The sequence below is a fragment of the Triticum aestivum genome, chromosome 7A (assembly GCF_018294505.1).
Source record: "Triticum aestivum cultivar Chinese Spring chromosome 7A, IWGSC CS RefSeq v2.1, whole genome shotgun sequence".
Classification (NCBI taxonomy): domain Eukaryota; kingdom Viridiplantae; phylum Streptophyta; class Magnoliopsida; order Poales; family Poaceae; genus Triticum; species Triticum aestivum.
This window is the reverse complement of record NC_057812.1, coordinates 402,970,595-402,978,260: the sequence shown is the minus strand read 5'-3', so window position 1 is coordinate 402,978,260 and position 7,666 is coordinate 402,970,595.

Sequence of the window (7,666 nt, the reverse complement as noted above, 5' to 3'; positions counted from 1 at the left end):
TATGTGATGTGCATTACCGAGAGGGCCCAGAGATACCTCTTCGACAATCGGAGTGACAAATCCTAATCTCGAAATACGCCAACCCAACATGTACCTTTGGAGACACCTGTAGAGCTCCTTTATAATCACCCAGTTACGTTGTGACGTTTGGTAGCACACAAAGTGTTCCTCCGGAAAACAGGAGTTGCATAATCTCATAGTCATAGGAACATGTATAAGTCATGAAGAAAGCAATAGCAACATACTAAACGATCGGGTGCTAAGCTAATGGAATGGGTCATGTCAATCACATCATTCTCCTAATGATGTGATCCCGTTAATCAAATGACAACACATGTCTATGGTTAGGAAACATAACCATCTTTGATTAACAAGCTAGTAAAGTAGAGGCACACTAGTGACGTTTAGTTTGTCTATGTATTCACACAAGTATTATGTTTCCGGATAATACAATTCTAGCATGAATAATAAACACTTATCATGATATAAGGAAATAAAATAATAACTTTATTATTGCCTCTAGGGCATATTTCCTTCAGTCTCCCACTTGCACTAGAGTCAATAATCTAGATTACACAGTAATGATTCTAACACCCATGGAGCTTTGGTGCTGATCATGTTTTTCTCGTGGAAGAGGCTTAGTCAACGGGTCTGCTACATCCAGATCCGTATGTATCTTGCAAATCTCTATGTCTCCCACCTGGACTAGATCCCGGATGGAATTGAAGTGTCTCTTGATGTGCTTGGTTCTCTTGTGAAATCTGGATTCCTTTGCCAAGGCAATTGCACCAGTATTGTCACAAAAGATTTTCATTGGACCCGATGCACTAGGTATGACACCTAGATCGGATATGAACTCTTTCATCCAGACTCCTTCGTTTGCTGCTTCCGAAGCAGCTATGTACTCCACTTCACAAGTAGATCCCGCCACAACGCTTTGTTTAGAACTGCACCAACTGACAGCTCCACCGTTTAATGTAAACACATATCCGGTTTGCGATTTAGAATCGTCCGGATCAGTGTCAAAGCTTGCATCAATGTAACCATTTGCGATGAGCTCTTTGTCACCTCCATATACGAGAAACATATCCTTAGTCCTTTTCAAGTATTTCAGGATGTCCTTGACCGCTGTCCAGTGATCCACTCCTGGATTACTTTGGTACCTCCCTGCTAGACTTATAGCAAGACACACATAAGGTCTGGTACACAACATTGCATACATGATAGAGCCTATGGCTGAAGCATAGGGAACATCTTTCATTTTCTCTCTATCTTCTGAAGTGGTCGGGCATTGAGTCTTACTCAATTTCACACCTTGTAACACAGGCAAGAATCCTTTCTTTGCCTGATCCATTTTGAACTTCTTCAAAATTTTGTCAAGGTATGTGCTTTGTGAAAGTCCAATTAAGCATCTTGATCTATCTCTATAGATCTTAATGCCCAATATGTAAGCAGCTTCACCGAGGTCTTTCATTGAAAAACTCTTATTCAAGTATCCCTTTATGCTATCCAGAAATTCTATATCATTTCCGATTAGTAATATGTCATCTACATATAATATCAAAAATGCTACAGAGCTCCCACTCACTTTCTTGTAAATATAGGCTTCTCCAAAAGTCTGTACAAAACCAAATGCTTTGATCACACTATCAAAGCGTTTATTCCAACTCCGAGAGGCTTGCACCAGTCCATAAATGGATCGCTGGAGCTTGCACACTTTGTTAGCTCCCTTTGGATCGACAAAACCTTCTGGCTGCATCATATACAACTCTTCTTCCAGAAATCCATTCAGGAATGCATTTTTGACATCCATCTGCCAAATTTCATAATCATAAAATGCGGCAATTGCTAACATGATTCGGATAGACTTAAGCATCGCTACGGGTGAGAAGGTCTCATCGTAGTCAATCCCTTGAACTTGTCGAAAACCTTTTGCGACAAGTCGAGCTTTGTAGACAGTAACATTACCGTCAGCGTCAGTCTTCTTCTTGAAGATCCATTTATTCTCAATTGCTTGCCGATCATTGGGCAAGTCAACCAAAGTCCACACTTTGTTCTCATACATGGATCCCATCTCAGATTTCATGGCTTCAAACCATTTTGCGGAATCTGGGCTCACCATCACTTCTTCATAGTTCGTAGGTTCATCATGATCTAGTAGCATGACTTCCAGAACAGGATTACCATACCACTCTGGTGTGGATCTTACTCTGGTTGATCTACAAGGTTCAGTAGTATCTTGTTCTGAAGTTTCATGATCATTATCATTAGCTTCCTCACTAATTGGTGTAGGTGTCACAGAAACCGGTTTCTATGATGTACTACTTTCCAATAAGGGAGCAGGTACAGTTACCTCATCAAGTTCTACTTTCCTCCCACTCAATTCTTTCGAGAGAAACTCCTTCTCTAGAAAGTTTCCGAATTTAGCAACAAAAGTCTTGCCTTCGGATCTGTGATAGAAGGTGTATCCAATAGTTTCCTTTGGATATCCTATGAAGACACATTTCTCCGATTTGGGTTCGAGCTTATCAGGTTGAAGCTTTTTCACATAAGCATCGCAACCCCAAACTTTCAGAAACGACAACTTTGGTTTCTTGCCAAACCACAGCTCATAAGGCGTCGTCTCAACGGATTTTGATGGTGCCCTATTTAACGTGAATGCGGCCGTCTCTAAAGCATAACCCCAAAACGATAGCGGTAAATAAGTAAGAGACATCATAGATCGCACCATATCTAGTAAAGTACAATTACGATGTTCGGACACACCATTACGTTGTGGTGTTCCGGGTGGCCTAAGTTGCAAAACTATTCCGCATTGTTTCAAATGTACACCAAACTCGTAACTCAAATATTCTCCTCCACGATCAGATCATAGGAATTTTATTTTCTTGTTACTATGATTTTCAACTTCACTCTGAAATTCTTTGAACTTTTCAAATGTTTCAGACTTATGTTTCATTAAGTAGAAATACCCATATCTGCTTAAGTCATCTGTGAAGGTGAGAAAATAACGATATCCGCCACGAGCCTCAACATTCATCGGACCGCATACATCTGTATGTATGATTTCCAACAAATCTGTTGCTCTCTCCATAGTACCGGAGAACGGTGTTTTGGTCATCTTGCCCATAAGACACGGTTCGCAAGTACCAAGTGATTCATAATCAAGTGGTTCCAAAAGTCCATCAGTATGGAGTTTCTTCATGCGCTTTACATCGATATGACCTAAATGGCAGTGCCACAAATAAGTTGCACTATCATTACCAACTCTGCATCTTTTGGCTTCAACATTATGAATATGTGTGTCACTACTATCGAGATTTAATAAGAATAGACCACTCTTCAAGGGTGCATGACCATAAAAGATATTACTCATATAAATAGAACAACCATTATTCTCTGATTTAAATGAATAACCGTCTCGCATCAAACAAGATCCAGATATAATGTTCATGCTCAACGCTGCCACCAAATAACAATTATTTAGGTCTAATACTAATCCCGAAGGTAGATGTAGAGGTAGCGTGCCGACCGCGATCACATCGACTTTGGAACCATTTCCCACGCGCATCGTCACCTCGTCTTTAGCCAATCTTCGCTTAATCCGTAGTCCCTATTTCGAGTTGCAAATAGTAGCAACAGAACCAGTATCAAATACCCAGGTGCTACTACAAGCATTAGTAAGGTACACATCAATAACATGTATATCATATATACCTTTGTTCACCTTGCCGTCCTTCTTATTCGCCAAATACTTGGGGCAGTTCCACTTCCAGTGACCAGTCTGCTTGCAGTAGAAGCACTCAGTTTCAGGCTTAGGTCCAGATTTGGGTTTCTTCTCCTGAGCAGCAACTTGCTTGCTGCTCTTTTTGAAGTTCCCCTTCTTCTTCCCTTTGCCCTTTTTCTTGAAACTAGTGGTCTTGTTGACCATCAACACATGATGCTCCTTATTGATTTCTACCTCCGCAGCTTTCAGCATTGCGAAGAGCTCGGGAATTGTCTTAACCATCCCTTGCATATTATAGTTCATCACGAAGCTCTTGTAGCTAGGTGGAAGTGATTGGAGAATTCTGTCAATGACCATCTGGAAGATTAACTCCCAATTGAATCAAGTGATTATTATACCCAGACATTTTGAGTATATGCTCACTGACAGAACTGTTCTCCTCCATCTTGCAGCTACAGAACTTATTGGTGACTTCATATCTCTCAATCTGGGCATTTGCTTGAAATATTAACTTCAACTCCTGGAACATCTCATATGCTCCATGACGTTCAAAACATCGTTGAAGTCCCGATTCTAAGCCGTAAAGCATGGCACACTGAACTATCGAGTAGTCATCAACTTTGTTCTGCCAGACGTTCATAACATCTGGTGTTGCTCCAGCAGCAGGCCTGGCACCCAGCGGTGCTTCCAGGACGTAATTCTTCTATGCAGCAATGAGGATAATCCTCAAGTTACGGACCCAGTCCGTGTAATTGCTACCATCATCTTTCAACTTTGCTTTCTCAAGGAACGCATTAAAATTCAACGGAACAACAGCACGGGCCATCTATCTACAATCAAACATAAACAAGCAAGATACTATCAGGTACTAAGTTCATGATAAATTTAAGTTCAATTAATCATATTACTAAAGAACTCCCACTTAGATAGACATCCCTCTAATCCTCTAAGTGATCACGTGATCCAAATCAACTAAACCATGTCCGATCATCACGTGAGATGGCGTAGTTTCATTGGAGAACATCACTATGTTGATCATATCTACTATATGATTCACGCTCGACCTTTCGGTCTCCGTGTTCCGAGGTAATATCTGTATATGCTTGGCTCGTCAAGTATAACCTGAGTATTCCGCGTGTGCAACTTTTTTGCACCCGTTGTATTTGAACGTAGAGCCTATCACACCCGATCATCACGTGGTGTGTCAGCAGGAAGAACTTTCGCAATGGTGCATACTCAGGGAGAACACTTCTTGATAATTAGTGAGAGATCATCTTAAAATGCTACCGTCAATCAAAGCAAGATAAGATGCATAAAAGATAAACATCACATGCAATCAATATAAGTGATATGATATGGCCATCATCATCTTGTGCTTGTGATCTCCATCTTCGAAGCACCGTCATGATCACCATCGTCACCGGCGCGACACCTTGATCACCATCGTAGCATCATTGTCGTCTCGCCAATCTTATGCTTCCACGATTATCGCTACCGCTTAGTGATAAAGTAAAGCATTATAGCACAATTGCATTACATATAATAAAGCGACAACCATATGGCTCCTGCCAGTTGCCGATAACTCGGTTACAAAACATGATCATCTCATACAATAAAATTTAGCATCATGTCTTGACCATATCACATCACAACATGCCCTGCAAAAACAAGTTAGACGTCCTCTACTCTGTTGTTGCAAGTTTTACGTGGCTGCTATGGGCTTAAGCAAGAACCAATCTTACCTACGCATCAAAACCACAACGATAGTTTGTCAAGTTGGTGCTGTCTTAACCTTCGCAAGGACCGGGCGTAGCCACACTTGGTTCAACTAAAGTTGGAGAAACTGACACCCGCCAGCCACCTGTGTGCAAAGCACGTCGGTAGAACCAGTCTCGCGTAAGTGTACGCGTAATGTCGGTCCGGGCTGCTTCATCCAACAATACCGCCGAACCAAAGTATGACATGCTGGTAAGCAGTATGACTTATATCGCCCACAACTCACTTGTGTTCTACTCGTGCATATAACATCAACACAAAAAACCTAGGCTCGGATGCCACTGTTGGGGAACATAGTAATTTCAAAAAATTTCCTATGCACACGCAAGATCATGGTGATGCATAGCAAGAGAGGGGAGAGTGTTGTCTACATACCCTCGTAGACCGATAGTGGAAGCGTTATGACAACGCGGTTGATGTAGTCGTACGTCTTCACGGCCCGACCGATCAAGCACCAAAACTACGGCACCTCCGAGTTTTAGCACATGTTCAGCTCGATGATGATCCCCGTACTCCGATCCAGCAAAGTGTCGGGGAAGAGTTCTGTCAGGACGACGACGTGATGACGATCTTGATGTTCTACCGTCACAGGGCTTCGCCTAAGCACAGCTACAATATTATCGAGGAGTATGGTGGAAGGGGGCACCTTACATGGCTAAGAAAACGATCACGAGGATCAACTTGTGTGTCTAGAGGTGCCCCCTTGCCCCCGTATATAAAGGAGCAAGGGGGGGGGGGGGTGCCGCCGGCCCTAGGAGGAGGTGCGCTGGAGGAGTCCTACTCCTACCGGGAGTAGGACTCCCCCCTTTCCCTAGTTGGATTAGGACTTGGGGGAAGGAGGAGAGGGAAGAAAGAAAAGGGGGGCGCCGCCCTCCCTCCTTGTCCAATTCGGACTAGGGAGGAGGGGCACGCGGCAGCCCCTAGGCCTCCTCTCCTCTTCCTCCACTAGGCCCATTAAGGCCCATTATGTTACCGGGGGTTCCGGTAACCTCCAGGTACTCCGGTAAAATGCCGATTTCACCTGGAACACTTCCGATGTCCAAACATAGGCTTCCAATATATCAATCTTTATGTATCGACCATTCCGAGACTCCTTGTCATGTCCGTGATCCCATCCGGGACTCCAAAAAAACTTCGGTACATCAAAATATATAAACTCATAATGAAACTGTCATTGTAATGTTAAGCGTGCGGACCCTACGGGTTCGAGAACAATGTATACATAACCAAGACATGTCTCCGGTCAATAACCAATAGCGGAACCTGGATGCTCATATTGGCTCCCACATATTCTACGAAGATCTTTTATCGGTCAGACCGCATAACAACATACTTTTTCCCTTTGTCATCGGTATGTTACTTGCCCGAGATTCGATCGTCGGTATCTCAATACCTAGTTCAATCTCGTTACCGGCAAGTCTCTTTACTCGTTTCGTAATACATCATCTCGCAACTAACTCATTAGTTGCAATGCTTGCAAGGCTTATGTGATGTGCGTTACCGAGAGGGCCCAGAGATACCTCTCCGACAATCGGAATGACAAATTCTAATCTCGAAATACGCCAACCCAACATATACCTTTGGAGACACCTGCAGAGCTCCTTTATAATCACCCAGTTACGTTGTGACATTTGGTAGCACACAAAGTGTTCCTCCGGCAAACGGGAGCTGCATAATCTCATAGTCATAGGAACATGTATAAGTCATGAAGAAAGCAATAGCAACATACTAAACGATCGGGTGCTAAGCTAATGGAATGGGTCATGTCAATCACATCATTCTCCTAATGATGTGATCCCATTAATCAAATGACAACACATGTCTATGGTTAGGAAACATAACCATCTTTGATTAACGAGCTAGTCAAGTAGAGGCACACTAGTGACGTTTAGTTTGTCTATGTATTCACACAAGTATTATGTTTCCGGATAATACAATTCTAGCATGAATAATAAACATTTATCATGATATAAGGAAATAAAATAATAACTTTATTATTGCCTCTAGGGAATATTTCCTTCAGAGAGAGCAGAGAGGGGAGTGAGGTCCAGGGAGAGGAGGGGAAGCAAGAGGGAGCGCTGGGCGTCTCCGTGGCACGTCTGGAGGGGTCGGGGTCGTGCGGCTGAAGTAGGAGGTGGCAAGGCGTCGTCGGCGCGCTCACCA